The sequence below is a fragment of the Dermochelys coriacea genome, chromosome 3, assembly GCF_009764565.3.
Source record: "Dermochelys coriacea isolate rDerCor1 chromosome 3, rDerCor1.pri.v4, whole genome shotgun sequence".
In the NCBI taxonomy this organism is placed as follows: Eukaryota; Metazoa; Chordata; order Testudines; family Dermochelyidae; genus Dermochelys; species Dermochelys coriacea.
In genome coordinates, this window is record NC_050070.1 from 863,033 (window position 1) to 875,622 (window position 12,590).

General features: G+C 50.3%; 1 non-coding gene across 1 annotated transcript; it reads left to right on the forward strand.

Annotated features, from left to right (window-relative positions):
- Nucleotides 1-11,317: 11,317 nt before the first annotated feature.
- LOC119854108 lies at nt 11,318-11,505 on the forward strand. Its single transcript, XR_005292351.1, has one exon. It is a non-coding gene; the product is annotated as a U2 spliceosomal RNA (small nuclear RNA).
- The last annotated feature ends 1,085 nt before the right edge of the window (nt 11,506-12,590 follow it).

Here is a 12,590-nt window from a genome sequence, read left to right on the forward strand (position 1 = left end):
GGGGGTGATGAGGAGCCGTTGGGCAGTGGGGGGTGAGGGGTCACGGGGCAGGCTGGGCAGTCGGGGGGGTGATGAGGAGCCGTTGGGCAGTGGGGGGTGAGGGGTCACGGGGCAGGCTGGGCAGTGGGGGGTGATGAGGAGCCGTCGGGCAGTGGGGGGTGAGGGGTCACGGGGCAGGCTGGGCATGGGGGGGGTGATGAGGAGCCGTTGGGCAGTGGGGGGTGAGGGGTCACGGGGCAGGCTGGGCAGTGGGGGGTGATGAGGAGCCGTTGGGCAGTGGGGGGTGAGGGGTCACGGGGCAGGCTGGGCAGTGGGGGGTGATGAGGAGCCGTCGGGCAGTGGGGGGTGAGGGGTCACGGGGCAGGCTGGGCATGGGGGGGGTGATGAGGAGCCGTTGGGCAGTGGGGGGTGAGGGGTCACGGGGCAGGCTGGGCAGTGGGGGGTGATGAGGAGCCGTGGGGCAGTGGGGGGTGAGGGGTCACGGGGCAGGCTGGGCAGTGGGGGGTGATGAGGAGCCGTCGGGCAGTGGGGGGTGAGGGGTCACGGGCAGGCTGGGCAGTGGGGGGTCATGAGGAGCCGTTGGGCAGTGGGGGGTGAGGGGTCACGGGGCAGGCTGGGCATGGGGGGGGTGGTGAGGAGCCGTCGGGCAGTGGGGGGTGAGGGGTCACGGGCAGGCTGGGCAGTGGGGGGTCATGAGGAGCCGTTGGGCAGTGGGGTGAGGGGTCACGGGGCAGGCTGGGCAGTGGGGGGTGTCTTGGATTCACAGGGTCTGGTCTCTGCCCAGCCTGTGACCAGTCCTTTGGGAATGACCCCTTTGGTGGGCTGGGTCCCAGGGACCCCCCAGCTGTGCAGGGGCAGGCCCGTGGCCTCTGGTACTGGGCCTTGGGCCACAGCAACACTCGTCTGTCTGCACGGCTCCTGCTGCGAGTCCAGCCCAGCCAGGCCCCTGAGGAAGCTTGTCACGTGCCCCATCCAGGTGCGATGCTCCTGGGGCAGATCTGCAGCGTCCCGGCCGCCTGGCCAAACGGGAGCCGTGGATCAGCCACCTGGCTACAGCATCTGCCAGCCCCTAGTGCTGAGAGGCCAAGGTGGAGCCATGGGCCAGCCCGGCCAAGGCAGCACGAGGAGCCAGCTGAGCTGAACCGGACCCATCTCGGTCTCTGAGTCTCTGTCTTCTTGTCATTAGGTCCCAGTGAGAGGTGCGGAGTCCCACCAAACACAGCCCTTATTCCAGCCTGCTGTTCCCCTTTGCTCTCCAGCTCCATCACAAGGCCAGTCTGCTGGGGGCTCCTGGCAATTGTTGGGGTTTTTCATTGTCTCTCCGGATCCTCTGTTGATCTGGGTCGATTTCAACCAGTTCTTTAGTGACCCCATTACTCCACACAGACAGCGAGTGGCACATGTGCCGCCTGGCTCAGCATTAACCCTTTTAACACATTAGGTAGCAATGCAAAATACAGGGGAAACTGAGGCACACATCGGCATTATAAACCTGTTACAGAAAATCTCCACTTTGTCCCACAAGATGAAGTCAGAATTTCCTGGTGCTTTTATGACTCCTGTTTCAGAGTAGCAGCTGTGTTAGTTTGTATTTGCAAAAAGAAAAGGAGTACTTATGGCACCTTAGAAACTAACAAATTTATTTGAGCATAAGCTTTCATGAATGCATCCGATGAAGTAAGAGGTGGGGCAGAGGGAGTTGTCTGGGGCCCCACACCCCCGTAGGGACGGCTCTGCCCCTTGCATTGGGCACAGCCCGCACAGGGGCTGGCTGAGGGATAGGGCTGGTCGTGTTATGCAGACAAAACTACACAGGATCTTTTCAGGGAACAAGCAAGATGTCACGTTTATTATAACTCAATTTGATTTATGACCAATAAGCTAATATCTAATACCTATGTGTGTGTACACACACACACACACACACACACACGCACAAATGCATCCGATGAAGTGAGCTGTAGCTCACGAAAGCTTATGCTCTAATAAATTTGTTAGTCTCTAAGGTGCCACAAGTACTCCTTTTCTTTTTGCAAATACAAACTAACACGGCTGCTACTCTGAAACAGGAGTCATAAAAGCACCAGGAAATTGTGCGTAAGGTGCCACAAGTACTCCTTTTCTTTTTCCAAATGTTCTGCAGCTGCTGTATAGTTACCAGTCCTGAACGTAGCTTGAGTCTGTGGCTTGGGTTCGCAGCTTGTGTTGGTTAACTGGCCAGGAAAGCCGGGCACAAGGAAGAGCTGGGTCTCTGTTGGGCAAGCACTGATGTCCTTCCATGTTGGAAAATCTTCCATCTCACCCATCCTTCTTGTAGGCTTTAGTTTGAATCCAGAGTCTATAGGTCTTGCTGTGTCATGCTGCCTCTGGGTTCGGTGTGATTGATCACCTGTCAATTGCAGACGTGACTTTCAGCCTGGGACCTGGCTTTGATGTTTCTTCAATTGTACTTTTGTTCTTTTCTTTTGAGGGTGAACTCCTCTTACTTTGTTAGGGCTGTTGTCTCCATCTTCAGCCATTGGTGTTTACACTTTATTTTATCAGGACAGGCTGGGGCTGGAGGTTGATTCCATTCACACATCTAAACTAAACTAATAAGATTACAGCAGGGTTTTGCAAAAATGAAGGTTGCAGCGAGCTTTTACAAAATGGAGTGAGCATTTTAAAATGGAGTTTGGGACAAGTTAAAATGTTTAGGAGTAGCAGCCGTGTTAGTCTGTATCCACAAAAAGAAAAGGAGTACTTGTGGCACCTTAGAGATTAACAAATTTATTAGAGCATAAGCTTTTGTGAGCTAGAGCTCACTTCATCAGCTGCATACAGTGGAAAATATAGTGGAGAGATTTATATACACAGAGAACATGAAACAATGGGTGTTACCATACACACTGTAACCAGAGTGATCACTTAAGGTGAGCTATTACCAGCAGGAGAGCGGGGGGGGGGGGGACCTTTTGTAGTGATAATCAAGGTGGGCCATTTCCAGCAGTTGACAAGAACATCTAAGCAACAGCGGGGGGGGGGGAAGGATGGGGGGGGAATAAACATAGGGAAATAGTTTTACTCTGTGTAAAAAGAAAAGGAGTACCTGTGGCACCTTAGAGACTAACAAATTTATTTGAGCATAAGCTTTCGTGAGCTACAGCTCACTTCATCGGATGCATTTGGTGGAAAATACAGTGGGGAGATTTATATACACACACAGAGAACATGAAACAACGGGTTTTATCATACACACTGTAAGAAGAGTGATCACTTAAGATGAGCCATCACCAGCAGGAAGGAGGAAAACCTTTTGTGGTGATAATCAAGGTGGGCCATTTCCAGCAGTTAACAAGAAGGTCTGAGGAACAGTGGGGGGTGGGGTGGGGGGAGAAATAACATGGGGAAATAGTTTTACTTTGTGTAATGACTCATCCACTCCTAGTCTCTATTCAAGCCTAAATTAACTGTATCCAGTTCGCAAATTAATTCCAATTCAGCAGTCTCTCGTTGGAGTCTGTTTTTGAAGTTTTTTTGTTGAAGTATAGCCACTCTCAGGTCTGTAATCGAGTGACCAGAGAGATTGAAGTGTTCTCCAACTGGTTTTTGAATGTTATAATTCTTGACGTCTGATTTGTGTCCATTCATTCTTTTACGTAGAGACTTTCCAGTTTGACCAATGTACATGGCAGAGGGGCATTGCTGGCACATGATGGCATATATCACATTGGTAGATGTGCAGGTGAATGAGCCTCTGATAGTGCCGCTGATGTGATGTTGAAGTAGTGCAAGTTTCAGTGATTTAAGCAGCAATTGGATTGAAAGTGAAACTCAATTAGCCAGTTATTGGGGTAACCGATTTTATGAATGAATGTTGTTTCATTCATAAAACTTTGCTTAAGAAGCTATATTAATAAAGTGAACAATTAAAAACAATTTAATTGATTTTTGTTCTGTGCACCAATATGGAGGTGATGTGTGGCGGGGGTGAGACCGAGGGGTTCGGAATGTGGGAGGGGGCCCAGGGCTGGGGCAGAGGGTGCGGGGGGGGTGAGGGCTCTGGCTGGGGGTGCAGGCTCTGGGCTGTGGGGGGGGCGGGCTCTGGGGTGGGGCCAGGGATGAGAGGTTTGGGGTGCAGGCTGCCACAGGGCTGTGGTGGGGAGAGAGAGGATTCCCCCCAGCTCCCTCTCACCACAGCAGCTCGGGGCCGGGGGAGAGGCACCTCTGCCTGGCCGGGGAAGCTCCAACCGGACTGGGCTGGGCCGAGGGAGGCGTCCCTTCCCTGGCAACTCCGATGGATCTGCGCTGGGACCGGGGCGGGAGAGGCGCCTCTCCCCACTGCATCCCTGACCCCGTGCATGGGGCTTAATAGGCAGCTGCACAGCCACGCGGCCACTCAGCTTAGAGGGAACTTAGATCGCCATCCTCTCCCTGCTTCGAATGGAAATACTACACATGCTCCAACTCCAGCTTCTAACTCTCCAAATACTCCAGCTACTGCATCCCAGCCAACTCTCCCAGAGCCAGAGTTGATCAGTGGGGCTGCTGGTGGGGGAGGGGCGCTGGGGCGTGGGAGGTTGCTGGCTGCTGGTGGGTGCTAAGCACCCGCTAATTTTTAGTCAGTGCCTATGGGCAGCACCTGTATGAGCAGCCCTTGCCCATGTGCCCACCCACCAGGGCACGCTGTGCAGGGCTGGTGGAACGTCCAGGGCTCCCCACAGCTGCCTGGACTGATCTGCTCTAGCCTGGGCTCCTGGGCCCTGCCTCTATGTGTGCTGCTCCCAAGGGCTCTGCCAGCCCCAGAACCTGGTTCCTTGCCCGGGCAGCTCTTACGGGCTGCAAGCAGTTAAAGGGAAGTGGGGAGCTGAGGAGCATCTGCAGCCCCGGGGCCCCAGGCACCAGCAGCAGGAGGAGAAGACAGGGGAGTGCTGCGGCTGCCTGCACCATGGCACCAGCCAGAACAGCAGCCCCCTTCACTCCCTGGCTCTGCCTCTGACCTGGCCAGGGGACAGGGCCTCAGGGCTGGGGAGAGGAGGAGGTGGGGCTAGCACTTGCTGGAGGAGAAGCAGGGTTTGGGGTCACAGACAGGAGCGTGGCCCAGGACCCTGGGATCTGCAAGAAAAATTTAAAAATTCTGCACACAATATTTTCAAATTCTGCATATTTTATCTGTTAAAATAACACAATATAATCACTCCAGTTTCAATTATTTTTGGTCATTTATTTCAAAATATGTGTCAGCAAGTGTCTGTAACAATGCTGACAACAAAAAAGATGTCAGGAAATGTTTTTTGACAAATAGATTCCTTACCTGGCTTATTAATACAGAACTCTGAGTAATAATTCGTTTAAACTACAACACAGAACCGTATTTCCCGCACCCCTCAGAAGCAGTGCAAAGGCACGGGGGGGGGGCAGGGTAACGGAGGAGCTGAAGGAGAGGGAAGTAAATTGCTGGGAAGGAGCCTGGGAGTGAACCTGGAGGGAAGTTGGGTGTGGGTGGGAAAAGTATGGAACAGGTTTTTTTGTGGGGGAGGTATTCCCCCATGCAGACCCTGGCAGACTCCTAGTCTCTCCCATTCATAGAATCATAGAATCATAGAATATCAGGGTTGGAAGGGACCTCAGGAGGTCATCTAGTCCAACCCCCTGCTCAAAGCAGGACCAATCCCCAATTAAATCATCCCAGCCAGGGCTTTGTCAAGCCTGACCTTAAAAATTTCTAAGGAAGGAGATTCCACCACTTCCCTAGGTAACGCATTCCAGTGTTTCACTACCCTCCTAGTGAAAAAGTTTTTCCTATTATCCAACCTAAACCTCCCCCACTGCAACTTGAGACCATTACTCCTTGTTCTGTCATCTGCTACCACTGAGAACAGTCTAGATCCATCCCCCTTTCAGGTAGTTGAAAGCAGCTATCAAATCCCCCCTCATTCTTCTCTTCCACAGACTAAACAATCCCAGTTCCCTCAGCCTCTCCTCATAAGTCATGTGTTCCAGTCCCCTAATCATTTTTGTTGCCCTCGCCTGGACTCTTTCCAATTTTTCCATATCCTTCTTGTAGTATGGGGCCCAAACCTGGACACAGTACTCCAGATGAGGCCTCACCAATGTCGAATAGAGGGGAACAATCACGTCCCTCAATCTGCTGGCAATGCCCCTACTTATACATCCCAAAATGCCATTGGCCTTCTTGGCAACGAGGGCACACTGTTGACTCATATCCAGCTTCTCGTCCACTGTAACCCCTAGGTCCTTTTCTGCAGAACTGCTGCCGAGCCATTCGGTCCCTAGTCTGTAGCTATGCATGAGATTCTTCCGTCCTAAGTGCAGGACTCTGCACTTTTCCTTGTTGAACCTCATCAGATTTCTTTTGGCCCAATCCTCTAATTTGTCTAGGGCCCTCTGTATCCTATTCCTACCCTCCCGCATATCTACCTCTCCTCCCAGTTTAGTGTCATCTGCAAACTTGCTGAGGGTGCAATCCACACCATCCTCCAGATCATTTATGAAGATATTGAACAAAAGGAGTTTGTTCAACCGACCCTTGGGGGCACTCCACTTGATACCAGCTGCCAACTAGACATGGAGCCATTGATCACTACCCATTGAGCCCGACAATCTAGCCAACTTTCTATCCACCTTATAGTCCATTCGTCCAGCCCATACTTCTTTAACTTGCTGGCACAAGTCAGGTACACCTGCCTCTGTCCCCATGTGACCCTTCACCCCCACTCAGACACCCACTCCCCCATCCCATGTGGCCCTGCACCCCCTCCACTATCCCCATGTGACCCTGCATCTCCCTCCCCCCTGTGGCCCTGTGCCTCCACTCCCATTCAGGCCTTGTCTGTCCTCCCACCCTAGCCTTTCTGAGCCCCTTTCTGACCCCCCCATCACCCTAAGTTATCTGTCTCCCCATAGCCCCTGTCTCCTGACCTGACCGGACAGGCTCTGTGAAAAAGGCAGGCTTTCTCTCTTCCTTAGCTGGCTGGGACCTAATGCTCTGTTCTAGCACCACAGCACCCTCTGGGGGCAAAACCCAGAACTGCACCAACTTTCTGGCAGAAGCTTTTTTCTGTGCAAAAAATTAAAAGTATGTGTGGCTCATTAATTATGCATGTGTGCAGTGGTGCAGAATTACCCCGGGGGTAATCTCCCCACTCTTGCTTTCCTGATAGCTGAGAATCAGCTCAGGACAGGGCAGACATGCCCTGGTTAGTCACAGGAGAGCCAGGGCCTGGTCTGGTGCTCAGAGACATGGGACGTATCTGCTGTGTGCCACAGCTAAATGTGTGCGAGCAGATGCTAGCCTGGGCTGCTGTGCCCCTTGTCCACCTGTCTGCTCCCTGTGTCACTGTGAGAGCTCCCGGGGACAGAGCACGTCACAGGGAAGTGGACGGAGTTATGCACATTAGCCATGTCTGGGCAACCAGGGAGACCAGTGAGAGGCACCAAACTAACTGGGTGGAGAGTATTTTCTGTCTCTGATCCAGATTCTGTGCACAGGGACCTTGCTGTGGATTCTGGCCTGGGAGTCATTGCAGGGCGGTGACTTTCACTCAGTGAAATGGTTCTGCACGTCTTGTTAATGGTGTCTGCGGTCTCCTCCCGGTGATGTGAAAAGCTGTGGGGGCAATAGGGCTGTGTAGTGTTGCAGTGTAGAAGTATCACTTCTCGGCCTCTGTGCCTGAGATCAAGTGTAGTAGCTGGACCAGGGCAAGACATTCAAGGTAACGTGCAAGTGGGATACCAGCAACCACTTCCTCCCCGGGTGAAGCTTCACCCAATTTGCTGATTGGAGGTTCATCCACAGGGCCCGGCTTAATTGCATCCCGCTGAATGGAGCCCTCTGCCACAGGTGTGAAGGGTTCAGTCACAGAGACCCCTTTGGGACTGGGGTCATCTGATGTGCTGGAATTAGCTCTGAGCCAGTTTTCCCTGATGGCTTGGGACTCTCTAAGTGCTTCAGGATTGATTCTTTGAGGACCTGCTCCATGATTTTTCCAGGGACTGGAGCAGGTCCTCAAAGAATCAATCCTGAAGCACTTAGAGGAGAGGAAAGTGATCAGGAACAGTCAGCATGGATTCACCAAGGGAAGGTCATGCCTGACTAATCTAATCGCCTTTTATGATGAGATTACTGGTTCTGTGGATGAAGGGAAAGCAGTGGATGTATTGTTTCTTGACTTTAGCAAAGCTTTTGACACGGTCTCCCACAGCATTCTTGTCAGCAAGTTAAGGAAGTATGGGCTGGATGAATGCACTATAAGGTGGGTAGAAAGCTGGCTAGATTGTCGGGCTCAACGGGTAGTGATCAATGGCTCCATGTCTAGTTGGCAGCCGGTGTCAAGTGGAGTGCCCCAGGGGTCGGTCCTGGGGCCCGTTTTGTTCAATATCTTCATAAATGATCTGGAGGATGGTGTGGATTGCACTCTCAGCAAATTTGCGGATGATACCAAACTGGGAGGAGTGGTAGATACGCTGGAGGGGAGGGATAGGATACAGAAGGACCTAGACAAATTGGAGGATTGGGCCAAAAGAAATCTAATGAGGTTCAATAAGGATAAATGCAGGGTCTTGCACTTAGGATGGAAGAATCCAATGCACCGCTACAGACTAGGGACCGAATGGCTCGGCAGCAGTTCTGCGGAAAAGGACCTAGGGGTGACAGTGGACGAGAAGCTGGATATGAGTCAGCAGTGTGCCCTTGTTGCCAAGAAGGCCAATGGCATTTTGGGTTGTATAAGTAGGGGCATAGCGAGCAGATCGAGGGACGTGATCGTTCCCCTCTATTCGACACTGGTGAGGCCTCATCTGGAGTACTGTGTCCAGTTTTGGGCCCCACACTACAGGAAGGATGTGGATAAATTGGAAAGAGTACAACGAAGGGCAACGAAAATGATTAGGGGTCTAGAGCACATGACTTATGAGGAGAGGCTGAGGGAGCTGGGATTGTTTAGTCTGCAGAAGAGAAGAATGAGGGGGGATTTGATAGCTGCTTTCAACTACCTGAAAGGGGGTTTCAAAGAGGATGGCTCTAGACTGTTCTCAATGGTAGCAGATGACAGAACGAGGAGTAATGGTCTCAAGTTGCAATGGGGGAGGTTTAGATTGGATATTAGGAAAAACTTTTTCACTAAGAGGGTGGTGAAACACTGGAATGCGTTACCTAGGGAGGTGGTAGAATCTCCTTCCTTAGAGGTTTTTAAGGTCAGGCTTGACAAAGCCCTAGCTGGGATGATTTAACTGGGACTTGGTCCTGCTTTGAGCAGGGGGTTGGACTAGATGACCTTCTGGGGTCCCTTCCAACCCTGATATTCTATGATTCTATGATTCTATGATTCCAGAACCGTGCCTTGTTGAGCCAGAAACGCTAGCCTGCTGCAACACAGACCCAGGTCTGAACCACGCCCCCAAAGCTGCAGACTTTAACTGAAAACCACTCAGCAGGTCACCTATCTCCAGCATCCAGACACCCAGTTCCCAATGGGATCCAAACCCCAAATAAATCAGTTTTGCTCTGTATAAAGCTTATACAGGGTAAACTCATAAATTGTCCGCCCTCTATAACACTGATAGAGAGAGATGCACAGCTGTTTGCTCCCCAAAGTATTAATCACTTGCTCTGGGTTTGTTGATAAACAAAAGTGATTGTAATAAGTATAAAAGTAGAATGTAAGTGGTTTCAAGTAATAACAGACAGAACAAAGTAAGTTACTAAGTAAAATAAAACAAAACACACAAGTCTAAGCCTAATACATTAAGAAACTGAATACAGGTAAATCTCACCCTCAGAGATGTTCCAATAAACTTCTTTCACAGACTAGACTCCTTCCTAGTCTGGGCCCAATCCTTTCCCCTGGTTCGGTCCTGGTTAGTTCCAGCTCAGGTGGTAGCTAGGGGATTTCTCATGACTGGCAGCCCCTTTGTTCTGTTCACCCTCTTTTATAGCTTTGGCACAAGGGGGGGAATCTTTTGTCTCTCTGGGTCCCCACCACTCCTTCTAAATGGAAAAGAACCAGTTTTAAGATGGATTCCAGTACCAGGTGATATGGTCACATGTCCTGTGAGACCCCAAGCCTCCATTCTTCCTGCCCTGACTCACAGGAACACAGGAAGGCTTACAAGTAAACAGAGCATTTACAACCAATTGTCCTGGGTAATAGGAGCCATCAAGATTCCAAGCCATTATTAATGGCCCACACTTTGCATATTTACAAAAGGACTTCAGAGTTATACTTTATATAGCTAGTTTCAGATACAAGAATGGTGCATTCATACAAACAGGATGAACACATTCAGTAGGTTATAAGCTTTGTAATGATACGTTACAAGAGACCTTTTGCATGAAGCATGTCCAGTTACATCGTATTTACACCCATTAGCATATTTCCATAAAACACATGGAGTGCAATATCAAAACGGGAATCAGGACAAGCGATGCAGGAAGTGCAGCTATGCCAATAAGACACTACCCCACGTCCTTTGTAGCTACAAGCCCCATTCCAGAGCCTAGCAGCTGTGACACAACACCATCCAAGATCACCTGGTCAGAGCCATCCTGCCACCCATGGGGAAGGTGGCTGTGAACTCTGCCATGCCCGGAACGGACAGCCAACTGTGACCGGACATCATCATCATCAACGAGGACCAGAAGAAGATCATCATGGTGGATGTTACAGTGCCCATCGAGAACAGGACCCCGCCTTCCATGACGCCCAAGCTCGAAACGTGGAGAAATATGCTCCTCTGGCTGACACCCTGAGAACTAGTGGTTACGAGGTCCAGACACACGCACTGATTGTCGGAGCCATGGGTGCATGGAACCCCAGTAATGAAAGAGTGCTGAGAGAATGCGGAATCGGTCAGCTCTACGCTCGGCTGATGCAGCTACTCATGGTGTTGGGCACCATCAGGTGGTCGAGGGACATCTACCTAGAACACATCACCCAACATTGGCAATATCAGAAGGGATGAGCTGGAGGCCGATGAGAAGTGCAGTCAGGAAAGTATCGGAAAGACTTCCCTCATGGATTGTATTTTCTAAATGGACAAACCTACCTAATTCTCAATTACTGAGGGACAATCTCCACTCCTGCCTCTATTTGCTTTCCACAACCAACTCTCTGTACTAATACTCATGAGTGATGTACCCAAGTATTCGGCTCCTAATATCTAAACTATATCGTTAAATCTATTCACCTACATTTGGGTTATTGCTGATTATGCACTATATGTATCATATGACTTTTAAAAACAAATTTTATATTTGTGGATAATCTAAGCACTACCCCCAGATGTACTGACACTCTTCCCTTAACCTGTGTATTATATAATTTTAACATTAGCTTTAATAAAATTTTCCAATCTGTTCTGATCAGTTTAATATCTGACACCTTTGCTAGCTAAGAACTCTGTATTAAATGGATTTTTGGAGCAGGGAGATGGAAGAGGAGCTTGGTCTGTCCACTCCACGCATTCATCCGATATTGCAGCGCTTCTGGGAATGGTGCACCTCCTCTCGGGGAGAATAAACTGGTTAAAAAACCAGAATTGATTTAGCTCTGTTTGTCTGACAGGATTGATTTGATATTACTGTTTTGTTCTGAAATCTTTATGGTTCTGGTTTATTTATGATGAAATATTGTTATAAGCTTCTGTTGTAATTCTGTGTGAATATACAGATGTGAGCTGCTGTGTGTTCCTGAGGGATTGTTTAAAAAAGCTGGGATCCACTTTGTGCTGTGAAGGTTTTCAGCAGCATGAGGAATGTATGCCGGACTGAGGGTCTGTCACGGGGATGATACTTATTTTTTTTATAACTCTGAAGGTCACACTATATTACCTGTGTATTATATAATTTTAACGTTAACTTTAAAAACATTTTAAAATCTGTTCTTAGTTTAATTACTGAGGCAGAAACTGCACCTACTGGAAGACTTGACCTGCTATCCTGAGGAAGACTACCACTTTGACAATGAATTGTACTGCTCCTGCTTCAAAGGAAGATCTTCATACTGCTTCGACAGACACCTTCAACTGCTGCTCCGACTGCTGCTGCTCCGTGGAACGCCCATCGGGGAACAGCTTCTAAGAAGACCCTCAGCGCTTCCAGGAGGTCGCAGATGAGCAGTGTCGATGGGACAAACAGCACTTCTTTGAAGAAAACCCGTGGAGATGCTGCTGCAGGGAGATCTTGCACCTCGAGGATGGCCTTCTGGGACATCACAGCCATGACAAACATCATCTCGCCTGCTCCTCAGGAGAAGGATGCTCCAAGGAGAATTTCTCCCACCTCCTCCACTGCCCAGGATCTTGACGTTGGTGGTTGTCTTGCTGTGCTGGAAGATACCTCAGCCGGCGAGACCAGCGTCTCCTCGGAAACCACCCAGTGATTACTAGATGCCTGCCCACCTCACTAGATGCCTGCCCAGCCGAACCTTTCCATACTGCTCTCCCATAGCCACTAGAACCATCTAACGGGTCTGCTGGTATGACTGAAGCCTGTGGTTAGATGTTCGGCTGTATGTGTGTGTTCTCCCTGGGTGTTCCCCCAGCTCTGTGAAGACAGCTGGCACAGCAGACCTCTCCAAACCGCCCAATGA